At 35.6% G+C, this 16903-nt stretch overlaps 1 protein-coding gene across 3 annotated transcripts in view; it reads left to right on the top strand.

Moving 5' to 3' along the window:
- Positions 1-16903, top strand: part of LOC118196210 (uncharacterized) — a 213962-nt gene that overhangs the window by 61618 nt on the left and 135441 nt on the right. The window contains exon 1 of one of the 3 annotated variants that reach the window (XM_035367630.2): positions 2018-2199. The exons of 1 other annotated variant lie outside the window; for it this stretch is intronic. The gene's annotated coding sequence lies outside the window, so the exon portion shown is untranslated. Of the gene's footprint in view, positions 1-2017; positions 2200-7667; positions 7843-16903 lie in introns of those variants that run through there. One more of the 3 variants, XM_035367631.2, reaches the window with a different exon arrangement.

Below are 16903 nucleotides of genomic sequence, written 5' to 3'. Positions count from 1 at the left end.
GTCTATTTTGGAAAGGCGCCAATAACAGTGTACTCTGATCATGCGGCGGTAACTAGATTGTACTCAGGAAAAAACTTATCCCCAAGGTTAATAAGATGGGCACTCAAGCTACAAGAATATAATCTGGTAATCAAGCATACCCCGGAAAGGAAAATATCGTAGCAGATGCCCTATCCAGAATTAAAATCGATGAAGAAGGTAATACCGTAAAGGTGGCAATGCTCACAGCTTGTACAATAAATTCCCGAGAAACTTTAATAACCGAACTGGGTAAGGATCCTGAGTTTGGAAGCATTTATGAGTATTTAAAGGATCCTGAAAATTTTAGCGACCAAGATATTCTGGCGATAAGAAACATCATTCAACATCATGACATCATGACACTTGGGACATCATGACATTTGGGACGTAGGGTGGCTGGGTAAGCTGTGTGGTGCCATGTTCGGTCAAAAATTCCGTGACTGCAAAGACGGTGTGGCTTGGCGCATTGTCGTGATGGAGCCTTCATGACCCAGCCGATTGCTGGGCGAACACGGTCGATTCGTTTATTGAGTCTTTCAAATGCAGGGGCAAATGTAGCTACTTCAGACTTCTTTCTATTTCTCCCGACTGAAAAGAAAGCAACGAGGGAGCTGAAGAGCATTCCAGACTCTGCATTCTAGGGGGACTTCAGTGATTGGCAGAGTCGCTAGAAACGTTGTGTTGATGCAGAAGGCGTATATCTTGAAAACTATTGAGTCGATGTGTCAAAACTATGAATAAATTTTTAAAAAAGTTCATTCCTACTACTATCCGGACAAACTGTGTACGTTCATAGTACGTTTGAGCTGCAGGCAACTCGAATCCACCATTGACAGCGCAACCATGGAAATGCGCTTCGAGCCACTGTCGAACGACGGCTCCCTCTTTTATATATTTTACACACACGAAATCTTATCTCGTGCTTTCAGGAGCGGCTCAAAACTCACTTCGTCCTCCACGGCATCAGCGCCGGGAAGTAAAACTTAGCGGGCATCGAAACCCTTTACTGTGGGGGACACCGATCAAAAAAACCTGTGTTTCCATTTTATTATATCTCTGCAGGGCACAGTAACGGCAAGTAGGGCCCGAGCTGCAAGAAATTAACACATATTTTACATTACGCAGAAAAGAAATCCTGAAAACGCTCGCGTAAAGAGTTTTTTCAAATTAAGGGACAAACTATCGATATTCAACAGGCTTAAAATCTGGTTTTAGCAAATGCATTCCATAAGCGTTGCTTTGCTGCGAGAAAAATCTCCGCAGCTCATATGAGGTAGTGGACTTTTTAAATTATTACGGTGAGTCTGCGTTTGCGTATCTTGGAAATTACTTACATTTACAGCCAAAGAATAGTCCTTTATTGATTGATGGGATATTCTTGAGAGATTTGTACTCGATGTCTGTAAGCTTGGTTATGTTTCTTGACTATGAATTGTGAAAACAATGGATGAGATTGTTATTAATATTTTGAATAGTAGGTTTATAATATAATGCACGATTTGCGGGGCATTTAATTCTAAGTGCTGGACTAACAATTTAATTTAAGGATAACCTTGTAGAAATATTAGGTATTTTTTGAAAGAAGGACAGATGAAAAATGAGCAATGCCTTCGACGAAACTCGAACCACGGTCCTCTCGAATACGCATCGAGCGTGCTCACCACTACACCACGAAGGCATGCTAAGAAGGCGGGAGAAATACCTTATATAATCCCACTTTTAAAGTGCGACTGGGGATTAGAGGCCTTAATCGCCAAATCTTGGTGGTGGAGGATAGTCGTTAGTTAGGGCACCGCTGTAGAGTCATTAGGTTATTTCGAAACAGGAGAGATGAAAAATGAACAACGCTGTTAAATATTCATCTAAAGTGGCTTTCTCTCGCTAGAGGGCGCCAGAGGTCCCATTAGCGAGAGAAATTAAAACTTTTTGTTTTTTATTCTTTTTTGTAAACAGTAGATTGTTCAGTTTCGAATCCGTCTCATAGACGGATAAATTGTTTTCGTACAGCCATAAGAGAAAAAGAGAGGCTGTACAAGAAAATGTATTTAAATCTTAATTTTTTCCTTTTGAATGTTTTATTTAAATAAAATGTGATATCAAGAAATTCAATTGTGGTTTTTCTGTAAAGAAGATTGCCAGCTAAAACATCCCGTCAGATTCAACAATGCATAAGAACAGGTAAATGAATTTTTGTTCTTTTTTTTTTTTTTTTTTAGTATATATAAATAGAACCTGCATACGTCAGCGGATTCTGACAATTTCGATCAACAGTAGTTGATTAATTACGTAATATAATAAAGTTTTTGGCGTCCGCGACAGGACGTGTTGTCCTAAAGAACTAGTTATTTATGCTTTCGAAAATGAAAGTACTTGAAATATGTTTATTTTCTGAAGATGCAGTTTGTTGAATGAAAGCATGTTTATATTTAAGTTGAATAGAAATAAATATTTAGGATTTTCAGCTTAAAATGTATATTATAAGTTTTATGTTTTTGAATAAAAGTAATTTCAACGTAAAACAAATTTATGTGTAAGATTGCAATAAAGGGTTGAGGAAATAAGATTACGTTAGAAGGATTACTTTAAAATTTAAGATAAAATATTTGAGTGGAGTTTAAAGTAAAAATGAATGTTGATATGATAAAGAAAAAACGTGCAACGGCACGCAGTGCTTTCACTAGAACGGTTAAGGTTCTAAAGAACGAAATTAGTAAAAATGCTCAAGCAGATAAAGCTGTATTAAAAGATAAAATTGTGAAGTTACAAACGATAGCTGCTGAGTTAAAATCTTATGATTCAGAGGTACTAGATTTATTAATGAAGGGCAGTGCCCCTGAAGATGATTTAGAAACCGAAGTTATAAGCTGCGAGGAGTATTCTGATCAATTCATCACAATTCAAAGAAAAGTTAGTGAATTACTAAATGTAAACAAAGTTTCAAATGACGCAGATTTTAGTAATTCTGATGTCAGTAGTAACTCTAATAAATTACCTAAATTGAATATAAAACCTTTTGATGACTTAATTAATTATTTGCCATTTTGGGCAAAAATTAATTAACTCAGAATCAGATACATGAAGATAAAGAATTAGATGATTGTGATAAGTTCCAATATTTGCTATGAGCTGTAGAACCTGGAACTCGTGCTAGGAATTTATTAGAAAGTTACCCGATAACTTCAGAAAATTATTCAAAAGCTTTGAGAGCTTTTCAAGATCGTTATAGGGATAAAGAAATTCTTATCGAAGTGTATGTCAGGGAATTTTTGAAATTAATTACAGCAAATATTCAAGCTACGGGTAAAGACAGATTATCATTATGTGACTTATTTACCAAGGTAGAAGCACATTTAAGGTCTTTAGAATCCATGGGGCTTGATATAGAGAGTAGTTCAGCCTGGCTATACCCCAAGATAGAATCCTGCTTACCTGATGATATTTTAAGAGCATGGCAGAGATGCAATATTAGGGGAAAGGAAGATTCTGATAGTGAAGTGAGTTTTTCGAAGTCGAGTTTAACGATGTTAATGAACTTTTTGAAGAGGGAGGTAGCGGGTGAAGAAAGATTATAGTTAGCCAGGGCAGGCTTTGAAAGTATTTTCTCAAAAGAGAAAGTAAAAGAGAAAATACTGAAAAGGGATAACAAGTACCCTACTGCAGCTGGTTTATTCGATGCTAAAGAAATTTCGTGTTTGTTCTGTCGTAAGTCGCATGAAAGTAAGGACTGCGTAGTTGCCAGATCGTTCTCTCTGGAAGAAAAAATAAAGAAAGTGAGGGAAAAGAACTGTTGTCTGAAATGTTTACGCTTTGGCCACCGTGCCAAAATGTGTAAAGATTTTGTACGCTGTCATGTCTGCTCAAAACCTCATACAGAGCTTTTCTGTCCTGAGATAGGTAAAACGAAAGAAATTAGTGATAAATGTAAACCCCTAGCGAATATCCAGAACCCACTTGCAAATCAGCAGTGTTCAAGAGAAGTTGCTCTTATGACACTAGAAATACTAATTAAGGGTAATAAGAAAATTAAGAAGGTTAGGGCACTATTGGACAGTGGGTCCCAAAGGAGTTATATTTTAAAGAGCACAGCGAAAGAACTTGGTCTTAAGCCTCTCGCTACAGCAACTATTACCCACACGGTATTTGGAGGTGCAGAAATAGAAGCTACATCTCATAGTAAATATAAAATTAAATTAAGTGCACCGGGTAATGGTCACAAATCTGTTATCACAACCGAATTCCTTGACCAAGAAAAGATATGTGGGAACATTCCACGCATTCCAAAGGAGTCTGTTCTAGAAGAGCTTAAGAGACATAGATTATAGGTGTCAGATATTGGTACGGTTTGTCCTGAAATAGAAATTTTAATTGGCAGTGATGTTTATGGCCAACTCCTAGCAGGACGAATCAAGCACCTGAACAATGGTCTAACGGCAATGCAGACAAAACTTGGATGTACAATTTGCGGTGAGTTAGAGAATCCATCCCAAGGTTACGTGAATAGTGGTACAGCTAACGTTGATGACTAATTTATCTCTGAGAGAACTTAGCATTCCAGATTTATGGCGGCTAGAGACAATAGGAATTAATGATCCCACTGAAACGTTGTCTAAGAAGGAAGAAGAGCTAGCCCATGATTTGTTCCTCAAAGAACTTACAAGAAGTGAAGACGGGCGTTACCGTGTTGGTCTTCCATGGACTTGTATTAACTCAAACATTCCTTCAAATAGAAATGAAGCAGAAAGAAGGTTGTTTAGCACTACAAGAAGACTGCAGAAGTTAAGTAAATTTGAAGATTATGACCTAGTCTTTAAAGAATGGAAAAAAAATGTCATACAGGAAGTCTCAAAAAAGGAACTAGAAGAAGTAGGAGGCCATTACTTGTGTTACCATCCAGTTATTAAGCCAGAGAGTGCTACTACGTCTATCAGACCAGTTTTTGACGCCTCGTGCAAAGTTGGAAGAGCACCATCCCTAAATGACTGTCTCTTCAAAGGACCAAACTTGATAGAAGAAATTCCCACTATATTATTGAGATTCCGAGAAAAGGCTATTGCTGTTGTATCCGACATTAGAAGACCCTTCCTCCAAATTGAAGTTAAGGAAGAAGATCGTCGATTTTTGCGATTTTTATCGTGGGAGAAGGAAAATATAATTAAAGTCTGTCAACATAACAGAATATTATTTGGAGCTACTTGTAGCCCTTTTTTACTCAGCGCGGTTATAAGACACCATTTGAACAAGTATCCAAAACAATTCAAAACAGTTACTGACAGACTCTTGAAGTCCTTCTATATTGACAACTGCGTAATCTCCGTAGACACTGCGTCCGAATTAGAAGAAATTATCTCAAAGTCAACTGGAATTACGGCTGAAGCTAAGATGGATTTAAGATTATGGCAGTCCGGGCCGGTAAGAGAAATAAAAAAGTTGTCAACTGAGAACAGGAGTTTGTTTAAAGAAGATCTTATAACTCCAGTTTCGGTTTTGGGGATTAAATGGGATAGAAAGGAGGATTGTTTAATGATCTGCAATAAATTTGACGCTGAAACAGAAAATCCTACTAAACGGAAGTTCTTGTCTATAACACAAGGTATTTACGATCCCATCGGTTTTCTCATCCCATCATTGTTGCCAGCCAAGCTAATGATTCAGGAGGCCTGGTCAGCTAAGTCAGAATGGGATTCTCCGCTTCCAGAGAAGATCCAAAAGGACTTTCAGAAATGGTATAGTGAATTGAAACAATTATCTAACTTGAAGGTAAACAGACGCATAGGTTACGGAAATAAAGAAAAATGGTCTATACATGTTTCTTGCGACGCGAGTCAGAATGCATATGCAACAGTAATTTTCCTGAGCTGTGAAGATAATAATAGGATTTCGGTACAGCTTCTAGGAGCAAAATCTCGACTTGCGCCAAAAGAGACTTTGACAATCCCGAGTCTAGAACTTCTTTCTTGTGTTTTAGGTTCCAGATTAGCAAACTATATTCGTGAAGCTCTGGATATCCCTACAATACCAGTTTATTACTGGACGGACTCCTCAACAGATATAGCGTGGATACGAAGAAATGACCAATGGGGTACTTTTGTGGGTAACAGAATCAGAGAAAAATGCAAACTTCCAGAATCATACCAATGGTATCTTGTCCCAGGTAATCTAAATCCACCTGCCATTTCGTGGTTGTAACCCAAGACATCTTATCGAGACGAGATGGTGGGAGGGACCAAAATGGTTAAAAGACGAAGAAAATAATTGGCCCAAATCGGAACAGGTTCCTAATGAAGATTTAGTTATGTCAGAAAGAAAGAAAACTGCAATATCATTATTTACCTGTAAAAAAGTAAATCAATTAATTAATTATGAGAGAATTTCGAAATTTTACAGATTTGTAAATATTATTTGTTGGATGAAAAGATTCATATCCAAATGTAGAAATAGAAATTATTTTTCCCATTTGAGCTCTCGATCGAAGAAAAGAAAGAGGCAGAGAAGTTCCTTTGGTCAAGAATTCAGTTAGAAAATTTTGGTGATGTCTCAGGTTCTGTCAAAGGTCTTGTTGTTGTGAAAGATCAAAATAACATAATACGAGTGAAAACCAAGTTGTTAGAACGTGATGAGGAAGTTTCGTTCAAATATCGAATTTTGTTGCCATCAAAACATCACGTAGTAAATTGTTTAATACCAGACTGCCATTTAAAGAATTGCCATGCTGGTCTCCAGACTGTTGGTTCCATCCTGCGAGAAACATTTTGGATTATTTCTGCTGAACGGCTTATTCGCAGAGTAAAAAATCTTTTTCTAAGAACAATTGGTAGATCATCACTTAATTTAAGACCTTTCAACGATATTAAGTTGAAGCTGTAACGAATAATCGACCTCTTACATATATTTCAGAAGAATCTGATAAATTTATTCCTTTGACTCCATCATCTTTTATTCAAGACATCCAAGAAATTGGGATACCTGATCTAGAGAAAATTAATTTCCAGAAACTTCAAAAAAGATACCGGAAATCCCAAAATATAAAAGATCAATTGAGAAATAGATTTCGAAAAGAATATTTGGCAAATCTCGTTCAAAAATCAAGAGAAAAGGCTCAAGTGATCCAGACGGGTGATGTAGTAATAATTGAACTAGACAACCGAAAGAGACTAAACTGGCCAATAGGCAAAGTCACAAAATCGTTTCCAAGTAGAGATGATTGCACACGTGTGGCAGAGGTAAAAACCTCTTCAGGAACTTTTGTACGAGCGATTCGTAAACTTTGCCATTTGGAGATATCTAAGAACGACGACCCAGTAATCCAGCTGATGAACTGTATGAACACCTTTTACAACTCAATTTTAGAACTTTAACATTTTTGGCTTTTTTTGGCTTGAAATTTTCATTGATATTAGTTTTATTTCATTCTATTATTTTTGAATAATGATGTAAATTTAATTTTAATGTTTAATTTCTGGCTTCCACCATAAATTAAAGGTGGGAGTATGTTAAATGTTCATCTAAAGCGGCTTTCTCCCGCTAGAGGGCGCCAGAGGTCCCATTAGTGAGAGAAATTAAAACTTATTTTTTTTTTTAATTCTTTTTTGTAAACAGTAGATAGTTCGGTTTCGAATCCATGTGATAGACGGATAAATTGTTTTCGTACAGTCATAAGAAAAAATGAGAGGCTGTACAAGAAAATGTATTTAAATCTTAATTTTTTCCTTTTGAATGTTTCATGTAAATAAAATGTGATGTCAAGAAATTCAATTGTGGTTTTTCTGTAAAGAAGACTGCCAGCTGAAACATCCCGTCAGATTCAACAATGCATAAGAACAGGTAAATGAATTTTTGTTCTTGTTCTTTTTTAGTGTATATAAATAGAACCTGCATACGTCAGTGGATTCTGACAACTTCGATCAACGGTAGTTGATTAATTACGTAATAAACGCCTTCGCCAGGACCGGAGCCAAGGGCCTCTCGAATACGCGCCGAGCGTGCTGACCACTACACTACGAAGGTATGCTGAGGGCGGGAGAAATACCTTATATAATCCCTTATAAAGGGCGACTGGAGATTAGGGTACTCTATCGCCAGATCTTGGGGAGGGAGAATTATCATCGATCACCCTTATAATTCTGGCGACACTGTGGAGACATTAGGTATTTTTTGAAAGCAGGGGAGATGAAAAATGATCAATGCTCTCATCGAAACTCGAACCATGGACCTCGTATGAGTGTGTTGACCACTACACCAGGAAGTCATGTTAAGAAGGCGAGAGAAATGCCTTATAACCTTACTAAAAAACCTGACAAATTCTCGCACAAGCGTTAATAATACCAGCGCAGAAGAATCATAAAATAAACATACTATTATTCGTCAAACTGTTAATACAAGTGCGCGTACTTCGTACTTATAATAACATCGACGACTTGCGGTGGTACTTAAGAATAATATTACAATAAATTCAAAGCTAAATAGTAGTGCTGGACTAACAATTTAATTTAAGGCTAGCTAAAACAAAGCTGACTGAACAACCGCGCTCACTTCCCTTGACTTTAAAGTTGCTTTCTGGCGAGGATATGTGAGGGGAAAATGAGAGGTTCAGGAAAGGCACCGAACTTAAAATAATTTGTTATGCAAACTAAGGGAAACCCTACAAAGTGTGATACGAATTTTGTTGTTAAAAACGGCACTTTTCGGTAAAGACACCAAAAGGCTGGTCTATATAATTTTATTATAGAAGTGGAATTGGAAATCACTGTGAAATGAAAAGTAATAGAGATACCTCACATAAAAGCTGGAGGAAAGGAACAGGAATGTGTGAAGATTATCTTTGAGTGAGTGATATAAAATGATTCGAGATAAATATAAAATCAAGAAATAAGAGGTAGATTCATCAGGTATTTTTTGTTAACTAACAAATTTGTATATTTGTCGTCCTTTCCAGAATAGCGAATATACTACAACTCACATAAATTTAATTTTAAGGTTTTTCCTTTTATTATTAGCCCAAAGGGGGTTAGCCTAGATGGGATACTTTAGTCTCGAAACGGCAATTTGCGCCGAATCGCTATAAACGGTTGTATCACTTTTCAAATTGTTGCCACCAAGTATTACCCCCTAATTATATTTAAGGAAATTAGGTATTGACGAATCTGCATGAATGTATGTATATTTCTCTCATTGTGAAAAAACAACTGTACCTAGAGCCATCAAATTTTGAATAACATAGTCCTCCATCCGAATATGGACACCTGTACACGCGAATCTTGAATTTCGAATTTGGTTTATTATGCATTTCGTATTTTGCAAACTTTAATGAAAATCTGATCAAAAAAACTCAACGGTTTCAAAGTGAGCAGTAAAAAGACATTGTACGGAGTAAATTATCTTTATCTCCAGCGCGCGAGAATGTCCAATGGAAATTCTAAAGATAGGCTGTTTTTAAATATTTTTAGCCGAAACGAACATTAGTCCAAATGTTCTCGAAACCTGCATATATGCATAAAAGATAAAAACGTTCCTTTGGTCGGAATAGAAAATCTGAAAGGAATTCAGATTTATTTTTTTTCCGCACTGCTTTATATGCAGGAATATTTAGAGAAACTATAGTTAGAGAAACAACCATGGTTTTAACTATTTTAACCCAGATGTTCTCAACATCTTACAAAATTGTATCAGTCACACAGGCTAAAAACGAAACTCAAACTTGGATGGAAACACTTCTACAGAATATCTCGGTGGCATCTCCTACCTTCAACTGACTCTCTCTCTTGCTGGTTCTTCGCCGCGTTTAGGAGGCAACTAATTGGTTAATCGTAGAGGAATACATGACAGTATGATTTGGATTTTTACTATAATTTCCCCTTTTCATTAACACTCAGCAGGATAAAAACGACATTAAAGAGCATTTAAGACGAGTGTTTTCTATGTTTTAGATTTAGAGCTTCTGACAGAGACCCTCGCAGCTTTAGCTTTAAAACCCAGCACTGCCAGTTAATATTCCGGCATTAAGTACTTGCTAGCCGATGTTAAATCGCTCTGTTAAAATTAGTTAGACCACATTTGTGTAGTCTTAAGTTACGATCCTTTTTTAAAAATTGTAAATTCAACTTTATGATATTGTTGCGAAGTATCCTGCTGCGGTAAGATAGCTTTCCCGTAAAGAGGATTTAGGGTTGCCAAAAATGGCAAGGAAAGGCAGGGTTGCCACAGTTGGCGTGAGATCGCCCATCTGCCACCATTTAAGGACAAAAATCGGCGATATGCCATAGACTGAGAGAGAACATTTCAGAACCAATTCTTATTGGTTTCCCCGAGAATATTCTGAAAGGCAGGACAGAAGCTATAAATATCCTGCCTTTGCGCGGCGTAGAGTAGTATCGAGTTTATCGTGAAGAGTATCTTCAGTGTGTTGAGTTCAGTAGTAGTGCTCTGAGTTCAGTAGTAGTGCTCTGAGTTCAGTGATTAGCTTGAGAGGGATCGAGCGAGTCGGGAGCTGAACTTTAGTGCTTTGTCGTTAAGCTGTCTTCACCGTTATAGCCTGATACCCTAAAGGCTGTGTTGCGGATTGTTTCAGCGTGTTTATCGTAGATTTTCGACGACTGTAACGCGTCTTTGGAACGGTGCTGTGTGATACTAACGAATTAATTGCGTTTTGATTTTTCAAGCGTTGACATCAACTACTTCAAATCCACCAATCCGTAGAACGCACCAATATTTTAATATCAATTCGTTATTTTATATTTTAATTTATGAGTAGATTCAAAAGTTGGGCTTTCTGTGCTGTTTAAGCTTAAATAAATTGTTTATTTAAAACCTTCATAAGACTTTATTGTACATTTTCAAGCGAAACGATAATTTGCTTTTGAATCTAATAGGGTTTGAAAGACTTTGAATTAATATTACATAATTTAGACCTTACAAGTTATAGAAGGGATAAGAAAATAAAAGGGTTCAAACTACAGACACTAAGACATGTGTAAATAAATATATCATAGTCTGAGATAATGATAAATCCAAAAACTAATAGAAAAAATCTGATGCTGACACCGTATGACTTCCTTGTACATAATATTAAATTATAAGCATTTTTTGATGCATTTCACCTAAATTTATTTCCTCGAATTTCATCAGAGATAGATTTCTCATTCAATTAATTCAATTCTCACTTCGCGGTAAGGCAAAAATGAATGAAACATCAAAATATCTTCATTAAAAATTGGAAAAGAAAAAATAAATAAATAAATAAATAAATAAAACTCCAAATACAGTTAAAACAATGAAAAAAAAAGATTTTTCAATTAGAATTACTGCTTCTACACAAAAACAAGTAATTCAGCCAGCAGGCAAGGCAGATTTTTTGATGCGCAAAACCGAAAGCTTATTTTTGGACCCACTCGGCAAAAAAACGTTGAAAGTGCAGAAACTGACTTTATTCATTATTATGCTAACTTTCATATGTAAACAAATGTGGCTGCTATGCGATATACATACATACATATGTACGTCACAGAAAATCTCTTCTAAATAATTTTAAATCAATTTTCTAATGCGTTTGGGGAAAAATAGTGCTTTATTCTGTCCTTATGTACAGATGCCTCGCAGAAACATCGTTAAATTCATTTGGTAGCCGTCAAAATGGATATTTCCTTTGAAATATGATACCCGGAATTTTTCGTAATTGCTATCTTTCCTTTACTTTGTACAAGGACGTAAAATCTATCCTTAAAAGTTACCAATTTTTATTCAGTATAAATAAAATACGCTTGAATTACAATTGTATTAATTAATAAACATATGGGTACAAAATCCAATCAGAATGTAATCAGCCGAAACATCAGAGCTAAATGGAGGAAGAGGGAAAGAATGAAGAAAATAAGATATGTAGGCGAGGAAACCTTGGAGAAGAAAAATATATCAAGCTATCTTAACTGGTCTTTGGCCTTGCAGCAGAAATAGAAACGTTATTACTGCAACAGATGAGTGAAGAGGGGAATTAACTTTAGGAAAGACAGTTAAGGGAAATGAAAGTATTTTGGGAAAATGTATATTAGGTACTGGACATATATCTAAAAGTCAAATTTTGTTAGATTTACTGGATGTTTCTTAGTAAGAAATGATGAACTAATACAAATTTATGAAAGTATAATAAACCGTTTTATAAAACCTTTCATAAGCCGAAATAAAGTAAAGCAAAGAACTTTTTAACATGACATATAAGTAGAAAGAATGTGAACATTCTCAAATCTTCATAAAGCCTATCAAATCATATGAAATATAAAACAGCGCTGAAAGAAAGCCTAATGTGTGGGTAGTTATTTAATTTACTTAACAATTATTTTACTTTGAAGCAGCCTTTCCTATCGCTCTTGCTTTCAACTCACACTTTCTTGTCAGAATGTAAACAATCAAGTGTAAAGAAGTTAGTATTTAAAGGAAGGATTTGGAAGATGAATTCAGAACGTGTTCTGCCTGCCTGAAGTCGACGTTGCTGTCTTTGATTTCTTTGCGATTAAATTTCTGTGGCGTTAAGCGCTTCATTTTTGAAACTGATAACGTGTTTGATTAGATTATAATCTATTCCATCTGCGCCACAAACATTCTTTTTTGAAAGGTGTCGGAGGACGTTTGTTATTTCTACACGTGTGAGATGTTTGTCACCAGCATTAATAGCTGCATAATGTGCACTGGTACAGCTCTGCAATATGTCAGTAGAGTTTAAAAAATTTTATTATTAAATGTATTAATATATCGAGTGCACTATTAATGTATAATGAGTTATGTATAATGCACTGATATATCGAATGCACCTTTTATGTTATGTATGCATCAATGTACAGGACGCATGCATGTGTTATTGATGTATAATATATATAGCTAATACGTTGCATAATGCGCATTGGTATTGCTCTCCAATATGTCTGTAGAGTTTAGGTACTTTTATTATTGTATGTTTTAATATATCGAGTGCACTATTACTGTGTAATGTATTAATATATCGAATGCACCGCTTATGTTATGTATGTATTAATGTATTGTATGTATGCATGTAATGTTATATTAATGTATAATATACATTAATATACATAGTTATAGGTTAAGATACAATGCGCATTGATACCACTCAGCAATGTCTGTAGAGTTCAAGAAATATTATTATTGTAAGTATTAATTTATCGTCCCTGCGTCGACTATTAAACTAGTGCACTATTAATATATAATGTAAAACGGTGTATTACTACTGTGGTAATTCAGCACAGTAACAGCACTTTTTGACGTAAGTATCTTTATATTGTATAATAAGCATTGGTATTGTAGGAATCCGCAATACGCCTGTCTTCCACCATCTGCCTCTGTTCGGCAATATTCTTTTTTCTGGACAGTTGCGCGATTCGGACGATACCCGAATAGTCAGTAAAAGCCTTCCAGGTGTCCGGATCCTGCTGTCACCTGTCATCACCTGTGGAGGAGTGGCCTCTGCGTGCAGCGAGGCTGGTACTCCAGGTCATTACATAACAGCATGCCCACTCACAGAGGCGTGGCACATGCGGTTGTCAGTTGATAATGCACCATTCATGCGCTTCTTCATTAAGCAACCTGCTCTACTGAGAAAATTTAAACTCTTATTGGAAAAATTGCAATCTTTAGGGTAGGATCTTTGTCACTTCATCCACTGCACTTCTGATTCCTGCCCAATCTTCAATAGTAACTGTCTTACTCCTGGGTGTCTCTTTATGTGAGACCGGATTGCTATCTATCAAAATTGGGGGCTGATCTGAGCTGAATCGCACTGTCACCTGTAAGGTGCTCAAGGCTGTTGGCAACGACAGGCGTAAACTTTCGCTCTTTGGCACAAAGAATTTCTTGGGCTTGGGCTGACTATAGGTGAGACAAGAGTGAACTAGCGGCAACAACAACAAGAACAATTTTTGTTGCAGTCGTTGAAATTAAGCCTAAAGACAAAATTCAGTGGTTTTTAAAACAGCATCTGAATTGCGCATGTTTGGTTGCAACATACTTTAGCAAATAGCGTTGAGTGTACGTGCATGGAAGTCTCTTTTTTCGCGACCCCAGATATTCAATGTAAAATGAAGCTATCAAAGCGAATATTTTCCCATTAATAATTAATTTCTTTGGATAAAAACAATATACATATCAGAAGTAGTAGTTTTAAGATTTTTTCAAGTATACAAAATTTAATGAAAGAAAATGGCGTTTTAATGAGAGGGATGGGCTTATTTTACGCTACGTAACAAATTACATTTTTGCTACGTAACAAATTATACCTTTATGCTATATTTGACAATGCTTGATGTAAAGCGTCTTCAACGTTTTTCAGGGTTGAATGATAGTTGGGCTTACTATGCATTAAAACCGAAAAGTCGTTTCACATAAGTATGGGATGCTGAAGGGAGAAGAACATATAATTACATTTCAGAAATTTCGTTGAATGTTATGTAAAGTATGTTTGCGATATATTTTACCAAAAATGTTATAAGATATTTCTCCTGCCTTCTTAGCATGCCTTCGTGGTGTAGTGGTCAGCACACTCGGAGCTTATTCGACAGGTCCGTGGTTCGAGTCCGAGCGAGTGTATTACTCATATTTCATCTCTTCTGCTTCAAAATATCCTAATGTCTCTACAGTTGCACCCGAACTAAAAAATGTGGTGGATGATGATTCTCCACCACCAGAATTTGGCGTTTGGGTCCCCTAATCCCCAGTCGCCCTTTAAAAGAGGGAGTATATAAGGTATTTCTCTTGCCTTCTTAGCATGCCATCGTGGTACAGCGTTCGGCGCGTATTCGAGAGATCCGTGATCCAAGTCCCACCGAGGGTATTACTCATTTTTCATCTCTCCTTCTTCAAAATAACCTAATGTCTCAACAAGGTTATTGATTTTCATTTTTTGTATAAATCATTTACTTTATTACTGGTAGAGAATGTTTATGCATAGATGGCGCTATGCGCAAAGAATGATGGGTTAATATTTTTATCAGTGGGAAAAGAAACTGGTTTATAATGACAGGCTCATCACTTGCTTGTCTTTAAATAAAATGTTTATATTTCTGTTTGAATCAAGCGGATTATGAAGCTTGAATTATTAAGAAAGAACCGAACGACGATTCAAAGTCTAATGACTAAAATTATAACAAAAATAGAAACTATTCTTTAAAACGAGCAGTTAGAAATAGAAGGCAAAATCGATGAGCTAAATGAATTAAATGAACAATTGCTCGATAAAAATGTTAAATTAAGCGAATTAAATACTAGCATAGATTATTTGATTAAATTGAAAGAACCTGAAACCGAAATAACAGGTAACGAAGAATATGAGGAACAAGTAATTAAATGGAAATGGTAACTATCTAGGTATTTGAAAAAAAATCTAAATCAAATGAAAGCGTAGGTATTAATTCGGATAGTTCGGAAGGTGGTTTGGAAGAGTAGAGCTAACGTTGCTTCTAAATCAAAACACTGAAACTTCCGAAACTAAGTATTTCAAAACATTGCGGCGATACAAGTATGTTGCTTAATTTTTGGATTCAGATTAAAAATTACATTCACAGAAAACGAAAGCTTATCTAAAGCTGAAAAATTGTTATACCTGAAAGGTTTGTTAAGGATGCAATAAAAGGATTGCTTTGATGCAATAAAAGGATTTACTCTAAAGAACGAAAATTATAATAAAAGCTTCACTTTGAAAAAAGAACGTTTCGGGCGTAATTAATAGTTATTAGATGAAGTTACTAAGCCTAAATCTAGTTAAGCGTGCGTCTGACACCTTAGCTCTTCTAAAATTATACGATAAAACAGAAACTAATATTAGATCCCTGGAATCTTAAATGCAGTTACGGGAAGTTGCAATCGTTTACTGTGTCTAATTTTAACGAAACTGATTCCGGAAGAGATAGCTTTAGAATACAATAGGAAAAGGAAATCAAAAACAGAATTTGACACTTTGGAGTTAGTTGAATTTTAAAAAGTTGAAACGGAATGTCGCGAAGCTTTTAGGTTATTTCAAAGAAATTTTTAAAGAAATCTAAAAATATGACGATTTCCAGCAATTTATTTTAAAGATGAAATAACTAAAAAGCAATCAAATGACAGCTGGATTTTCAACCGGTGTAAAATTTAATTGTGTATTCTGTAAGTCAGAGTTTCTTAAACTGTGGGTCGTGACTCCAGTTGAGATCGCGAGACCTGCAGTAGGGGATCACTAAATATTTTAGCAATATTGATATTTCTTTAACCTATTGTAATAATTTTACAATTACCAAATATTTTTATATAATGTATCTGAAAATAGATAAAGGTCAATATAGACAAAGAAAAGACGAAATCGTTTCGACAGATTTTATTTTATAATAGAAAGGTTCCTTTTACTTTAAGAATTAAAGTTAATTACCCAAAACTGCAATAGAACGTTACATTACAAGTGACAGTTTCACTCACGCGTGCGTCGAATTTGCGGGGTCCTACAAAATATTACGGGGTTGCCCACACCAAAAGGTCTAATAAACCTTGCTGTACTCGACCCTGCTGCTTGAACCACTATTCATTTCATTAAGAAGTTCTTTCGTCTGCTGAAACACGAAACATACTAAAAGCGAAAGGTCATTGCTTCAAATACAGCTAAAAATCACATTTGAGTGTTAATTTCAGATCAAAATTAAATCCATGCAGAAAATGTATTTCTGATGATCAACATCAAAATATTTGCATCAATAAAATTAATTTAAAACCGAAATATCACCGAATCAAAGTAATAATATAAAAAAGAGTGGCACTAAATCCCAAATAATACTACTTTCGCATGTATCAATCACACTGCAAGCAAGTAAAAAATTCAGATTCAGTTATATTACAAACGTGCTTAGTGAAAATTAAAACG

The sequence above is a fragment of the Stegodyphus dumicola genome, chromosome 2, assembly GCF_044657685.1.
Source record: "Stegodyphus dumicola isolate Sdum_Otavi_A_Nest chromosome 2, ASM4465768v1".
Taxonomy (NCBI): domain Eukaryota; kingdom Metazoa; phylum Arthropoda; class Arachnida; order Araneae; family Eresidae; genus Stegodyphus; species Stegodyphus dumicola.
Note: the sequence above shows the minus strand (reverse complement) of the source record. Positions and strands in the feature narration are given on the sequence as shown.